This window comes from Chelonia mydas, chromosome 4, assembly GCF_015237465.2.
Source record: "Chelonia mydas isolate rCheMyd1 chromosome 4, rCheMyd1.pri.v2, whole genome shotgun sequence".
In the NCBI taxonomy this organism is placed as follows: domain Eukaryota; kingdom Metazoa; phylum Chordata; order Testudines; family Cheloniidae; genus Chelonia; species Chelonia mydas.
Genome location: NC_057852.1, coordinates 90,668,880 through 90,685,759, shown reverse-complemented (window position 1 = coordinate 90,685,759; position 16,880 = coordinate 90,668,880). Strand labels below are relative to the sequence as shown.

The 16,880-nt window shown below is 42.0% G+C and overlaps 1 protein-coding gene and 1 long non-coding RNA gene across 5 annotated transcripts in view; one reads left to right on the top strand and one right to left on the bottom strand.

Annotated features, from left to right (window-relative positions):
• The window catches only part of SCFD2 (sec1 family domain containing 2), a 310,407-nt gene that overhangs the window by 93,263 nt on the left and 200,264 nt on the right, over positions 1-16,880 (bottom strand). The gene's annotated exons all lie outside the window — the stretch shown is intronic.
• LOC122465343 lies at positions 4,719-16,492 on the top strand. The gene is made up of 2 exons (XR_006290099.1): positions 4,719-5,016; positions 15,116-16,492. It is a non-coding gene; the product is annotated as an uncharacterized LOC122465343 (long non-coding RNA).

Genomic DNA, 16,880 nt, shown 5'->3' with positions numbered 1-16,880 from the left:
TTACATAAAAAATCCTCAGATTCCTTTAATAATACCAGAAAATAGTTCCAGCTTTCTGCAGCTGCAGAAGTTTGCCATCCCTTGAGATCTGCAATGGTGCAACTCATGCTTCCAATCAAAACAGTGACATAGTAGATATGATTTACAGTCTAGAGGGGTTTGATTGGGGAATAGTACACTACTGAGCAAATATTAAACTATAGAGAATTTTTAACGTGTAGTCCTTTCTATCTTTGCAACAAAACAAGCCAAAAACAATTTCCTGCCCAAAAGCTAAGGGAAATGGGAACTTGTATTTAAGGTTTCTTTTCCTCTGTTGTCGAGGTTTCAACCAGCAACTTTCACCCATAACTGAGACTGGCTCCTTAAACAACTTTAGCCTTATAATTTTAAATAGAAACCATCTGCACTTTTACACCAAAGGCAACGCAATACTTAGATTGTAACAAGGAACAATATTTATAAGGTCAGCCTCAGACTAAAACTGTCTCTCAGGTAGATCTGGCAGAGTTTTCCTAACTGAATTCCTGGGGATTAACTAATGAAGGGAGCAATCAGAAAAGTGAAAGATTTATTTTGAAAGCATCAATTTGGTATGAAGATGACATTTCAATTTCTGCATGCAAGCAGAATATCTTTGTAGGCTATTCTTTTCTGTCAGTACTAAGAGCATCAACTCTTTTGTGATTCCTTTCGGTTGTTTGCATTAGATTTGCCTAAAGAAGAGCAAATTTGGAAACTATGCACAAAGTCTTCATAAGTTTGATTGTCTAGAACTAAAAAAAGTTTAGAATGGTTTAGACTACAAGTCCATACTCAAGAATGGCAATGTGTGAACAGTCTAATTTACCGTAATAATATTGCTTTCAGCTCTCAGTATCTTATAAAGTTTTAGCATCTTAATTTTGATAAGCGTTCCAACCTACTTTGTTTTTTGAATAGCTATCTAGCTACATACATTTGCATTTTGTGAAAGTGAACTCAGTTGTCTTTAACAAAATATATATGTACATAAAAAGAGCATAAATTGTGTATTTTAACATTGGCTTTATGGACTTCTGCCACTTTCATCTGACTGGAAAAGTGGAAAAACTGTAGCAGCCTAAAGGTCAATGTTACGAAACCGTCTCACTTACGTATTCATGCATGGCGATTTAAAAAAAATTGAAATGCTGTTAGCTATGAGAAAACCACAATGATGCTGTAGTGATTCACCACTTGACAGAGATTTCAAGCCACAAATACAAACTGTACATGAAGTCTTTATGAATTGCAGAGTCTAACTATCAAGGGATATGTCTATCAGTGAAATATTAGCAATTGTCACTATTCCTCATTATAAAATTGCAGAGAAATATCCGGTGAAGAAAGAAGCAATATTGAAACTGTTAGTTGCAATTCTAAGTGTAAATATACGGTTAGAATCTAGTATTATCACATGTGTTACATATTAAGTAGAAAGCCTGGGGCTATTTGTCTGGTCTACATTTAATCTGAAGTTCCTTTTATTCTTTTTTCTAAGAAACTAATTTTTAAAAAGATTTTCAGATTTTCCACCTATTTTTCTAACTCTCATGAAGCAGAATCCAATTTCTCCTATATAATTATTTTTGTTTAGATTTTAGTTTTCAGAGATGAAGCAGTCCTTTCCCAGCATAGATCATGAGTCTATTTCAGTTATACAGTTAAAAACACATCTGCATTTATGGAGTTAATTGTCATCTTATTAATTTTACTCAGACTTTTTTTTTTTTTTTTTTAGAGAAGCCTAATGAAAACCATGTTTATATGCTCAAAGGCACAGAGGAAATTCATTACTCTGAGGAATAACACACTCCATAAGTTAAATGAAAGTAATCTTATTTATGACAGGAAGAGGCCTTCACTAGACTGAACTCCACCACACTTGGACTGATATTAGCAGTCTGAAAGAAGCTGCAAATTCAGGAACCAGTTTCAAATGGAAACCTCATCACAGCAATAAACACATTTGCAGTTTAGTTTTGAAAACATTCAAAATCCTTAGAAGAGGACATATCCTGTTGTTATAGTCACTAAGCAAATTTACCAAAATATGCATATCAGCTGAAAACAATAATAAAAGGGTAAGAATGTAATCATTCCTTCCCCCACTTTAACATAAGCTTCTCTGTGTTCCACAGGCTCCTTATGTCAGTATTCACAATGACACATACCTGTGTTGACAGCCAAGCTTCCTCATTATCAGTTGGTCATTAGTACTCAGTCTAGCACCATTGCTGGGCATTGCTAGAATACCCAGCATTCACTACTGCATTGTATACCGTCTTTGGAGTTAACTCATTTTACAATTTTATTTATTTTTAGGTGGGGGGAAGGGACTTGAACCTGTGATTGACTCTGTATGGGTGGACAATCAGTCTGCGGCCCAGCTGTGAACAACACGTTGCAGGACTGGGGCATTAATTTGTAAAATATAACTGATTTTGAAAGTCTCAGGAGGCACATACCCTACTCTGTACAACTTTTAAACAGAAGAGCAAAAAGTCTCCCTCAAACAACATTACGCATTGATCTACCCAGCGCCACATTCGTAAGCCTAAAAATGAGAGGTGTCTGGCATCCATTTGCATTTATATATGTTTTTACTAATTTTAGATGTCAAACAAATTCTATTGGGAAGAAGGGGGAAAAAAAAAAAAAGGAGAGAGTGCTGGAAGAGCTATTTCTACAACTACTTCTGAGGAATAAGATACAGTCTTTCTTCCAGAAGAAAACAGGAAATGAGATGCTCAGCAACTCTGAAAAATCAGATGCTATGCTGAGCGTTAAAATGCACATTAAATATACTTCAAATCAGTAATTGTAATGTGTGAGAGACCTCTTGGTGCATCTCTGTGTGCTTGCCACTGCTTGGTCTTTTAGCCATTTTGTCTGAGAAGAGAAAGAAAGGGGAAACAACATTTATACTACGCAGATTTCATTTAGCAGTAAGACATTTTGTCCACAAGGCGGCACTATGTGTTAATAAATAAAAGATGTGCTGATACGTTCTATGAGTTTATTGTCAGTTTTTGCATTCTTGCTGACTTCTGCTAAGGGCTCACCAAAAGAAGTGTGGGCTTATCTAACAACATGAAGGACAGCTGCCTTTGTTGATATGCAGACATTTGGCCAGTTCAAGTTTAGATGTTTGAGACAATTCCTTAGAAGGCTAAAAAGCTTAACTGTTGCTGTTGTGGACCTCCCGTCAAAGAGGTACTTTTACACTAGAGCAAACTTGAAAAATGAGAACATTTAGGTAGAGAAATGTATTTGGCTATACCTTTTCTATATTCCCTTTGCAAATATATCATGTGAGTGTCTGAATAGATGCTTTCTTCCCTTGTAAGCCAAGTTCTCCTTCTGCTTGATCCCACAGCAAGACTATAATCCTTTGTTTGCAACATCACAGCTGGTTGTCATGGAAATAAATGTGATGTCACAGATTTACCATTATGACCAGTACAGGACCAAATATTAATGGAATAGGTTGGTTGTTTTAAAAATAGCTTGTTAACGACTGAACATATCAGAGACATATATTTTGAAAAGGTATAGAAAATTATTAGAACAGACAAAAAAGAAATGGAGTTTTAAGTTTGAATGCTGGGAAGAATTTTCAGATCTTTCTTTAAATCTTATGTATTTAATTTTTACTGAAACCTTCTCAGGCTTTTTCATCGAGGCTTGAACTTGTTGATGGGGGAAGTGAGATTGAAAGTCTCCTTCCCACTAGACCAATGATTTAATTACTGACAGAGATGAGCAAGCAGTTCTAAGCAGAAGATGTGATCAGTGGCAGTGATATTTTCCTTGGGCCATATCTTATACTTCCCTTTAAATAAGCATTGACGGGAAGGAGCAGCAACCTTACAAATATGGACATGAAGAGGTGGTCCCATCCTCTCAGACATTTGCACATCTCAAGTTGCTGGAAGCTGCATGGCGTGGTCTAAAATTCCCATGTGGGACAGGGCAAAATGGATGGCATGGAGCAACAGTACATATGGAGACAGAACAGCCTTGCAAGATCTGCATCTGGGGATGATGGTGTGGTGAACTGGGAAATGCAGTGCCAGTAAATGTACCTAGGCTACTAAAGGACAGGAGAAACTGCTGTCTCAGCCTTACGAGCAGCATGATAGATAGCACCAGACACCCACTGAGATAGTGGAACTGCCGGACAAGCTTCAGACAGCCAAAAGATGTTCTGCAGAGAGATCTGCAGAGAGCTGCACTCCACCTTCCAGACTGAAAGTGCTCCGCCACCCCAGTGCTTTCATACAGCTCCAGTTTCACCCTGCTCGCGTTAAATGACTTCCATTGGCCCAGACACAGAGGGAGGGGTGGCTCTGCTTCCTTCCTTCCACGATTTTCAAACCTATTTGAACACTACTGTCAGATTTAAATCCACTCTGTGCTGTGCACACAGGCCCCTCTGTTCAGAACTGATAAAGAAATGGAGATTATACAGAATATTTTTCCAAATGTCTGCTTTGGAAGTTTTTAATCAGCATTTTCCACTATTTTCAGCTTTGTAAGAGTCAGTCTTGCTCTCTCTCTCACACACACTTTAATGTTAGGCACCTAAGATAAAATGCTGTAAAAGAAGACATTTCTAGGGAAAAAACATGAACGTTAAAATAATCTCTAGCTCCTTGTAGTGAGAAGTGGCGTCCCACTGACCCAGAGGGGGAGGGGCCACTTGCAAAACCCTGGTGGGTGGAGCCAGGCCATGCTCACCCCACTCACCGGAAGTCAGTGGGCAGAACAGGAAGTACAAAAGGCGGGTCTGCAAGCTCATTTGGGCTGCAGCTGCTGAAGGAGCCAAATGTCTCCTACCCACTCCTGAACTGGGAGACTGCCATGGATCCCTGCGGTGCTGAGGACTGATTGACGCTGCTAGAGCCACACACTAACCAAGCTGAGGAGGAGTTGCTGGGACTGCCGCTGGCCTTCTACCTGGGTGATGCAGAGGACCCTGTACAGACCCAGGTACATGCTGAGGGGGAGAGAGGAAGTACCCCAGGGGAATTAGACACCATCTGGTTGAGAGCTGGCCTGTGACCAGGTCAGCATGTTGTGAGAGGATCCCCACTGACCCAGTGGCAGACCCCTCCACCACTGCTAGGGCCCTGGGCTAGGACACGGTGGAGTTGGGCAGGCCTGCGTCCTCCCTGCCACCCCACCCCTGGGGTGGCAGTACTCCCCTTCCATAGGCCAGAGGGCCTGCATCTGCCTACAATCTGCTGAGTGAGGACACTAGGCTGTACTCCTGCCTGAGCCCCCCTAGACTCTGTTTGGGTACTCTACCCTGGTCTAAGCCCAGAGGACCTGTTGCCTGCCCTGACTAAGCTCCTGGGCTCTGAAGTATTTGTTTGCCGCACAGCCTTGAGGGCAGGCCTGAGACTCAAACTCTGTATCACCCTGCCCTGGCTTACAAACTGTTTATTTGCTGTTTGCCCCTAAGTACAGGTCCAAGCCACTGATCCTTCACTGCCCTGATTGCGGGCTAGAGACCCTGATTGCCGATCGCTCTACCCAGACTGCTGACCAGAGCTACAGGCCGAGACTGACTCATCTGATTCCCTGTTAGCAATGCCCCGTTATATAGTAAGGCAGAGTGGCCTCCCTCTGACTCAGAGAGGGAGGGGCCACCACTAACCCATTACACTCCTATATAGCACTTTTCATCCATAGATCTCAAAAGTACTCTACAAAGAAGGGTCAGTGTCATTATCCCCATTTTACAGATGGGAAAACTGAGTCATGGCATGGGGAAATCACTTGTTCAAGGTCTCCTAACAGGCCAGTTGGCAGAACCAGGAATTGAACCCAGGTCTCCTGAGTCCCTGTCCAGTGGCTATGAGATCCTAAATTTAGGACCTACAGCTAGCACTGCTGTAACCTGTTCAATATCCAAACATGAAAATGGACAATGGTCCCCAAATGAACACAAGAAGCTAGCCACAGGGAGATATCATCTACCCAGTGTATTCTCTCATTAAGGATATGTTTTGCAGCAGTTAGTCAAAAACATTTCTAAAACATTATTTTGCTAAATAATCTAGACTAACTTCAGGACCCAGGAGGGTCTATTTTAAAATAATGATGAATCCTCCCCTCAAAAACTGACAAGTTATATTCACGTAATATTATACAGATACAGCCAAGTAGCAGCTTAGGCCAAAATGTAGGTCTTGTAATAATGTATATTACAAAATCTAATCTTAGCATATCACATAAAATTACTACAAACAGATGTTTGTATGTAAGTGTTCACCTGGAACATTCGTACCTCAAACACTACAGCAATATGGGTAGTCAAAGAGTGAAACTGAATATAAACAAACAAGTCTAGTTTTGCTTCTTGGGCTCCAATCCTGCTATTGGATTTGCATGGACAAACTCCTATACAGATCCAACTGTACACTGAGGCCCAATTCTGTAAAAACTTTGGGGCAGGAACCTGTCAGGATCCTGACATGGGCAGTTAGAATCAAAGGTCAGAGCAGGGTCAATCCTGAGGCTGAAACTAGAGAAGAGTTTGTAGTCAAGTTCCAGGTCGGGGTGGAATCCAAGGATCAGAGTCAGTCAGGTTTCAGGGTCTGGCTCAACAGATGAAGTCAAAATCAAGCCGAGATCAAAGCCAGGAGTTCAAGAGCAGAGTTGGTCCTGGTCACAGTTGCTGGCTTCCTCCTTTCCCCAGGGCTGGGGCACCCAGAGTCGCTACCTATGGTCCTGGTAGCTACAACACATCCACACTGTTGCCTGGAAACTTCCTGGAATACACGTTGGGTTTATATAGGGCAGGAGCCTCGAAGCTACTGCCCATCAGCCCCCTTGAGGCAGAACTTCCCGTGGTCTGTCTGTAGTGGGTTGTGGGTAGTGTTGCGTGAGCTGTCTACTGCAGCTGCTGGGTGGCACCATGGAGGTTTACTGCCTGCCAGCTCCGCAGGCCGAGGTTCAAGAGCTGTGGGGACTTACAGAACTGCATCTACCTTGATAGCCCTAATCCTCCAGAAAGTTCCATGTGGGCAGACCCTTATGCCTACATGGAGTCCCAGCAAAGTCAATGGGGCTCCATTAAGGTTCACTGATTTGCAGGATCTAGGTTTCAGTTTGTAGAGCACATTAGGCCCCTGGTCCCAATCAGGGCCTCTGGGTGCTACCTTCATATTAAATAAGACAACGTGTCTAAGCGCAGTGAAAGGTAAATCAGATTTTCAAATGTGTCCAGTTTTAGTAGAGTTAGCTCTTCCCGGTAACACAGGGAAGGATGTAGGCTTTTCAGGCTATTGGGCTGGATTTTTGGCTCCCCATTTGCAGGGGAACTATCTGCCAGCGAAAACAGCCGAGGCAGCGCCACCACATCCTGCACTGGCTACCTCCCTCCTCTGGTGAATGGGGAAGGAGAAGTCATGTCAGGAGTGTCTATGGGTAGGATGGGGCTTAAGCTCCACTCAGCTGTAGTCAAGAATCTGGCTCATTCACTTTTTTCTTAAACATCCCTTTCAATGTTACTTCTAACTGCAAATTACAAATGCTTCAGAGGTTTCTGCCTCTGACTTCTCCAGCCACACAGAGCTCTCATCCGGCGATACCAGCCCAAGTCATTGACACCCTCTTGGGTAGGAATCAAATCGTTCATGCACCAGTAAAGACTTAATCCAGTCTGTGGCCAACAATTTGTATTCACAGTATTTTCTTTATAGCTAGACAGGCATTTCCTGAAAATAGATCTCTGTACTATCTATGCTTAAGATCATATATAAACTTCTCCAAGAATATCCTGGAAATATAACAAAACCAATGCCAGCCTGACCCTACTCATTAATGCATGAGCATGTATGGATAGCATATTTTCATAAAGAACTTGTAGACTGTATGTGTACAATCAAATTAACCTTTGGACTGCTGGCATTTGGAACACAATTTGGGTTTCCAAATGTATATACTGTGCTCTGCTCAGTGCTGTTACTACTACAGAAATAATATCCTCTAAAATAAAGTAGGCTAAGAGTTGAATGTTTCAACTTCTAAATCTAGTTCAACATTCTTCAATAGTCAACACTAATGTGATTAAATTCTGTTGTGTAGCTATAATTATTTGTGTTTACATTGAAATAATTGTTCATATTTGCAATCTTTACTAAGAAATGTCTCAGAATAACTTGGGCGGGAAGGCGAGAGCGGAGGAGGGAACAACTTGGTACCTTCCCAGTCATTGATTTAATGTAGATTAATGCAGTAGACTGAGTCATAGCATCCCTGCCCACATCTCTGCAGCTGGTTTCACACCCCTGCTAATTATTACTTGAATGGGATGTGCAGCTCAAAAGTTAAAAGTTCAGTCTCAGAAGCCTCCCTATAATTTTTATTGTCCTGCTAACCAAATAGGAGTGTCACCCCCTGTTTGGTAAGTTAAGATGAAGTATTCTAGTCACACAAGACAAGCATGGGCCATTCTCCATCTGAACCCAATCTTCGATGCCAGGAATTAGCATGCAATCTCCCTTCTATACATGGTCACCTCTAACATGTCTAATACTAGGCTGACACCAATTATTTCGAACCAGACCTCTCATTTTTGAGCAGGACTGGTTTCTAGGTGCTGTGCCCACATGTTAAAATGTTAAGTCAACACAAAGGCTATATATTAGTCTCATTTTTCCAGAAGTAATTATTTTAATGACACTATAAAGACTTTCAACAGATATGCCTGAAACAAAACATTTTCTAAAAAATGTTCAAGTGGCCTTGGGTGATGGTACGAAACAATCATTCATAACACCTGCAAAGTTAGGGCCATGTTTCCTAGTGCTGGAATAGGGAGGTGTAAATTCTACCTCTCTGCACCAGCAAAGGCCCCTGCACCACAGAGAAATTCAACCTAAGCTGCTGCCTCCCTCAAGGATTCTGTCAGTTTCATTTTAGTTCTGTTTAGTTTGCAGCTGAGACTGAAGTTTACTCAGGAGCAGGTAAAAGTGCACTAGACATACTGAGTCAAATCCTGGGGTGATGTAACTTACACACCAGTAAATTGATACAACTTAAATGCAGAAGGGGATGGAAGGGTGGGCTTCTAGCTTGAAAACCACCCATCATGGCAGAGTAAGATTAAACAGAAGGAGGCTATTTCATCTTACAGCTTCTGATCTCCTAATGCTAGCTTTCCGTGCTCCAACCCCAGTTCAAATTCACCCTTTTGTTCCAGTGGTGTTGTGCCCACTTACAGACACACTTATTAGTGTGTAACTTACACTAGTCTTTACATAACCTCAGGATTTCGACCAATGCATTTAGTGTGCTTTTACTGCTTCCTATATTAGGACATTACATTTTTAAAATGTCTGCCACACGTACAATATTGCCACAATGAGGAGATATTCCAATATTTCTCTGAAAAAATTTATGGTTAAATTCTGCTCTTAGTTACACTTCAACTAGGCTTGCCAGGTGTCCAGCTTTCAACCGGAACGGCTCCAGTCAGCACTGCAGACCGAGCCGTTAAAAGTCCGGTTGGTGTGGGACTGGCAGGCTCCCTACCTGGCTCCACGTGGCTCCACGGAAGTGGTGATATGTCTCTCAGCTCCTTGACGGAGGGACGGCCAAGGGGGCTCCATATGCTGCCCCTGCCCCAAGCGCCAGCTCAGCAGCTCCCATTGGCCGGGAACCGTGGCCTAGGAGCTGAGCGACTTGTTGCCGCTTGCGGGGAGCCATCCGAGGTGAGCACTGCCCAGAGCCCACCCCCTCTCCCTCACCCCAACCCACCACCCCGTCCTGCCCCCCTGGCCCAACCTGAGCCCACTTCCACACCCAAAGTCCCTCCGAGAGCCCATACCCTGAATCCCCTCCTGCACTCCAACCCCTGCCCCAGCTCAGAACCCCCTCCCACACTCTGAACCCCTCAGCCCCAGCCTGGAGCTCCCTCCTGCACCTCAAACCCCTCATTCCCAACCCCACAGCCTGCACCCCCAGCCAGAGCCCTCACCCCCCCCCACACACTCCAACCCCCTTCCCCAGCCCAGATCCCCATCCCACACCATAAAGCCCTCATTTCTGGCCCCAGCCCAGAGCCCATGCCCCCTCCCACTCTGAAACCCTTGGTCCCAGCCTGGCGACCCCTCCCAGACCCCAACCCCACCACAGATGCCCTCGCCCTCACCCCCCCCCCCCCCCCGACTCCAATCCCCTGCCCCAGCCCAGTGAAAATGAGCAAGTGACAGAGAGAGGGGGATGGAGTGAGAGAGCAGGGCAGGGGGCCTTGGGAAAGAGGCGGGGCAAGTGAGTTCAGTTTTTATCTCTTGACCAATAAATCTTAATTGCCACCTCTACAAAAGTGAAAGGCCTGCTTACTCTTTATGAATAAATTAAAATTACTGCGAAACAATGGTGGGAGTTTGCAGTATTTCCCATTCATTCAAACACTGAGCAGCACTTCCTTTAACAAACTATATCAGCTGAAAGAAAAACAAACGTTTCTGGACTCTTCAGTATTTTTATTTTTAGGGGAAGCAGTGTGGCTTAGTGAATTTGGACTCCCCAGAACTAGGTTCTATTCCTACTTCTGCTATGGCCTGCTGGGTGACTTTGGGGAAATCACTTCATCGCCCCTGCCTCAGTTTTCTCATCTGTAAAATGAGGATAACGATACCTCCTTTATAAAGTGCTTTGAGATCTACTGATGGAAACTGCTATATAAGATCTAGATATTTTTCAAAATATATTGATGATTTTTACAATTACTGCACAAGCAGAATTTGCATATTTTTTGCAAAATAAACTGCAGTTTTCCTTGAAGAAATTTTAAGGTCAGGCTAAGCATGTGGTGCTAAATATTCAACTTGTTTCAGTAATTATTTTAAAAATAGTGCCACAAATGTTTTGTTTCAACATACCCAAGTACAGTATAGCATTTAAGTTTAACATATTTAAAACAGAGGGTAAATAATACTTTGTACTTCTCTTTCAAATAAGATTTTAGTCCTTTGCACGGAATAAAATGTGTTTGGAGTAAAAAGTAGGGGATTTTTCTTTCTCAAAACAATGCATCACTGCTTGAATGTAGTGATAAGAATGTGATTTTAACCTAGGCATTTGGTGCTGTTTCAGAAACACACAGTGCGCGCGCGCGCACACACACACACACAAGTTCTGAGTGCAAACTTGTGAGGCCTTGGGGGTAAATCCACAATGATTTGTTTTGAGGAAGACAGCTGTTTTCTAAAGCTTAAAAGAATGCAAACTTGGACTCAAATATCATAGCTAAATTCATGCTCACGTACTGTATGGCACAACTCGGAACACGTGCACAATTGATGTTTCTCATTTTGATGAAAATGAACATAAAACATTTTTGTAGAATAATATCTTGCTCCTTCAGTAAAAAATTCTTTCAATAGACTTCTTATTACTTCAAAACTATAATCTCTCTCCTTTTACATAAATCAGCACAATCTTGTTTTGCTAAAATAAAATAAACATTGCCAGGAGATGAAATGGATAGCCTGTTCTTTTGCAAGGCCTCCAGTCTTGGCACTGTGAACAATTAGATAGGAACCAAGTGACACCTTTTGGATAATGGTGCCAAGTCAGCAGATGGAACACATTACAGAACTGGGACAATTCTGTTTAAACAATTGAATGCCAGGATCCCAGGATACCAAATAAAGAGAGGTTAAAGGACAATGCATTAGAAAACATGAATGCTAATGCCACTAGAGATGCTGTTGAGTTTTTCATTTCAAAGCAATTTTGGTGGCTGCTGGAAACCCTCCTCACACTTAACGCTTTTGATACATGTTGTCCGCTGATCATTCCAAAGGATGTCGGGAGTCTGAGTGGATTGCAGAAAAAGATAATGATGGACTAACATGCTTCACAAAGAAAGTGAAGCAGAAAAGATGATATTTAATCACTGGGCCCAATGCAGTGAGCATTCCCAACTCCTATGGATTTCAATGGCAAATGAGGATGCTCAGAGGCAAGATCAGATCCCACAGGAGGGGTTAAATTTATTTCTTTTTGTTGAGGAGCCTCAGGCATTAAAAGATGGCTTCTCTCTGCTTTAACGTCCCAATCAGTCCAATAGGGATAGTTTAAGCTTTCCAAATATCCTATTTCTGATTTAATTTAATCTCTCATCTTCTCCTTCCAGTAACTGATCTGAATGGGAGTAGTACCTAACATCAGCCAAGCTGCAATGTTCCATAATTTAGGCAGGAAAGGGTGGAACCATGTGTTTTCCCTCAAGAATAATGTAGTCAGAGCCACTTTCCTACCAAAGCTAGTTAAAATCTCTTGACTAGTCCTGGACAACATTTTCTGGCTGAAACTGTTTTCTGTGAGAAATATAGATATGGTGACACTGAAATGTCTTGCGAGCTCATGCTGGTTTCACCAAATAGCACTGGTAAAAAGAAAAACTTAAAACAATTTCAGAAAAAAAATAGTGTCTCACTTCTACATTTTGTAAACAAAATATTGTTTTTTTGGTTCAAAATAATTTGGTTCAACATTGGCTTTAATTTTATTAAAAAAGTAAAAAAAGGTTCAAAATCAAAACAGGACATTTTGATTTTGTGAAAGAGAAATGTTTGACCCCAAACAATATTTTTTGGCTTTTCAATTCACTGAAAATGTAAAATAAAAATACGAAACAAATATTTTTGGTTTGACCTGAAATGAATTTTTCAGAATTGCCAGAAAACCAAAAAGTCATTATTGGCACAGCACTAGTCCAGGGGAGTGTGAGTCTGAAGGTCCCCAGAGTAAAGCCATGATGCTGCTGCTGCTGAGTCCTAACCTGGCAGTTTTCAATTCGTTTTCAATAACAATCATTTAGATTCTAACTATTGTAATGACTAGTAATACAACTTCTTACAGCAGTTGAAACTAGTGATTTAAAAAAAGGTTTTGTTCCAAACATTATAAAGAGCTTAACAATGGGAAGTTTTTAGACGACAAGGTAATGTTTGAAATGTTCTCAAAGCAATTCAGAACTACTCTGAAGCTGGTTTGGAACATAAACTCCTCCATCAGGCAATGGGAATGAAAGCCGAGTCCCTGAAAACACTCCAGCTGGTTCAGAATGCAGCAGTCTGCCTGATCTGGGTTCTGCTCTTCATCTGCACAGCCTTCCATGTCTTGGGCCTGGGCTATCTCCAGGACTTGCTTCTCCCTATGAGCTCAGGCATTACCATGAAAATGGTGGAACTGCACTCAGGAGCTAAGGAACTGTCTGTTCCTAGGGTGAAGCTCACATTGCAGGCTACAGGGCATTCTCAGCAGCTCCAAAATGGCTGTAGGACTCTAAGGGTGATAATCACCAGAGATCTTCCCCCAGCCAGGATGAAATGCAAAACCCATCTTTTCAACCTAGATATCTCCCCAAATCAAAACTAAGACACCATAAGGAATATAAACCTTACTCGCTGAAATCTTAATACTTGAGACATGTTTTGTTGCTTGTTTACCTTATATAATTTCTATCAGGCAATCAGATATAACAGTACAAACGCTCACAGAGATAGACAAACATTGCTGGCTACTTTGTACATGTGCATAATAAAAAAAACAAGCAGAGCAATGGAAACCTTCTGTTTTCAGGGCTCGCCAGAAATAAACCAATCCTAATGGCAATATTTCCAAATCCCCATGAATCCCACAGATTTTCAGTTTACTGGACATTTCTGGTGCTGCTGTAATGAACCTAAGTTTTGAAGTTTGACATTTCAACAACAGCTACAAACACTTATCCTCATTCTTATTAACCAAATATCTAGATGAGTTGATGTGCCCCCTGGAAGACCTCTGGGTACTCCTGGTTGAGAACCACATACCTAGGTATTTGCCTAGTTTTACAACAGGCTACATAAAACGTACTAGTGAAGTCAGTACAAACTAAAATTTCATAGAATGACTTGTTTATACTGCTCTGTATACTATATACTGAAATGTAAGTACAATATTTATATTCCAATTGATTTATTTTATAATTATATGGTAACAAGAAAGTAAGCAATTTTTCAATAATAGTGTGTTGTGATACTGTTGCATTTTTATGTCTGATTTTGTAAGCAAATAGTTTTTTTAAGTGAGGTGAAATTTGGGGGGAATACAAGACAAATCAGACTCCTGAAAGGGGTACAGTAGTCTGGAAAAGTTGAGAGCCACTGCTCTAAGCAACACAAGTGACTAAAAATGAGAAGCTGTAAGTCCAGTGGATACTGTGTAGCAATATGGAACATATTCAAATCTACAGTGTCCCGGAAAGCCTCATCAACATATCTCTCTGCCTCCCTTAGCTCCTCCAGTTCTGCCACCCTGGCCTCCAAAGCCCATACACGGTCTCTGAGGGCCAGGAGCTCCTTGCACCAAATGCACACATACACCACCCATCCACAGGGCAGGTAATCATACATGCTACACCGAGTGCAATAAACAGGATAGCCCCCACTCTGTTGCTAGGCTTTTGCCTGCATTTTCTCCTGCAGCTACCTAGATTAATGATAGGGTTTTTGTTTAAATCAAGAAGTTTTGATTATAATTTAAAGGTTTTAAAGAATGACAAGTGTACCTCGCCCCCCTCTCACTCCCTTTCCAAACTCCCTCTCAAAACGCCCTTTTAGCGGTCCCTGTTCGCAAAGCTTATGTTCTTATATTAAAGGGCCTAAAATAATGATTGAAATTATTAATTGGAGAAAGAGTGTAACAGGCTGGCAGTGTTATCTGAAACACCTAGTCGTAATCGCTGGTGTTGATCCTGTTGGGGAATATTAAATATGTTCCACTGAGTCAGTATTGCAGGTGCCTCAATACCCTACCCATATATAAGGGAGGCAGGAGAAGCTCTCATGAGAGAGAGAAGATATAATGTGTGGACTGAGAAATCCTGAAGGAGGAATTCTAAGAACATCCAGGCCTGAGAAGAAGATCTGAGCTAACCTTTATGTTAGCTTGCTATTAATGTAGGTACCAGTAAAACCAAATCCAGGAAAGGGGAGAGTTTGGACTCCACATATTATGTGGACTGTGTTTGAGAGCAGTTTGGAAATGGCACCAGTTCACATATGGTGGAATTTTTTTAAAGCCATTCTGCAAAGGAGGTATCAGAAGGGCAAGTGGCAGAGATCTGAGGTGGATGATGGAACAGCAGGCCCAACATCAGCAGCAGATCTTGAAGGAAGGAACCACAGCTCGACAGGAACAGCGGGCACAGCTCCCGGAGCAGATGTTCCGAGCTTCTTAGTCCAGGGATACCACCTAGACTAGTAGTAAGAGTGTCTAAGGGTATGCTTACACCACACACGACAGTCACACCTTCGTTTGTGGTGTAGATATACCCTAAGCAGGGACGAGACGATGACCCTGAGTCCTTCCCTGTCACCTTTCAGTGGGCAGCCAAGGCCACTTAGAGGGAGGAAGAGCCTTGGGCCATTTACTTAGCTACTTTTCATTAACAGGAGAGGCCCAAGCAGCACATTGGGCTGTGGGCAGGGACACTGCCACCAAGGCCATCAAATCTACCATTTTGGACTGGTTGGGAATCTCAAGAGAAAAGTACTGGCAACAGTTATAGAGGTTCCATTCCCCCTTAGGCCTATGATTGGACGTTTCTGCCCAGAGGCTGACTGAATGGATGACTCTCTGGCTCAAGTCTTAATCTCAGACAGTGAGAGAATGGAGCTATTTAGTTATCCTAGACCCGTTTCTAGACAGTCTGACTAGGAGGGCAGACTGGTACATCAGTACCAGCTGTCTATGCCAGCAGAAGTTGCGTGACACACAGAGGCTACATGCACAATGAGATGCCAAAGGGACTGCAATGTCTGGGCAGTAGCTACGGCCATGAAGGACTGAGAAATAAGCAGAGAGAAAACAAAGGGATTCAGGGACTCCAACAGGAGCCAGAAAGGACATTCACCCAATCTTTGAGCTGCAGTCAGAATCTCCTGTGGCTGAGTTTAAAAAGTCAAACCCCAGGGAGGACAAGTTTGGCTCTCCCTAGTGTGTGGACTGTGCTTGAGAGCAGACTAGGATGGCACCTGGTCACACAGCTATCAGGGAGCGAGTGGAAAACCTGGATGGAAGAAAGGCAATAAAATGATATCCACAGCTCTTGTTTCTGTCATTTATATCACGTGGTCTTCTGCAGCTATGAAATGTGATGATTACTCGGATGCTTAGTTAAGAGCACCCTAGGGACCAATCCTGCTTCCAAAAAAGTAAGGAAAAAACTCCCATTGAATTAAATAGGAACAGGAGCAGCAGCCTTGTTGATCATACACTACAAGTAGTTTAAATTGTCTGAAGTGGATGAACAGTAGTTTTCTCTCCAACTTTGGTTTGTTTTCTATTTTATCATTGCAAGGGAATTTTCATGAAAGTTATTGTGTAAAATAGTCATTTGCCAATGGGAAGAATTTTTCATTTCCCTCTTAAAAGACAATAAAAAACAGCCTCTTTACTTTGTGGACTTATTTATTTTACCTATTTATTTATTTATTTTATTTTTTTACACTTACATAATTCACGCTTCCCTCTGGCTACATTATGACACAAAGTAACCAATTGTTGTCTTTGATTTATAGTATATTTTAGACTTTGGAAACAGAGGTGTTTACGATCCTGAATACTATACATTCTAAACAATGGTTACGCAGCCACTATTGTTTTATATTGGCATGTTTATAACAAGCTGGGAGCTATATTCCCTGGTGGAGGTGATGATCTAACTGTGAAGCAAAATTAAATTAGGGCAAGAAGTGCTGGGAATGTTTGCTTGTGTCTGTGTCAAGAACTGTTGCAATCAGATCTCACATTTCATGGATATGGTCAATGCCAGATCAGTTTAC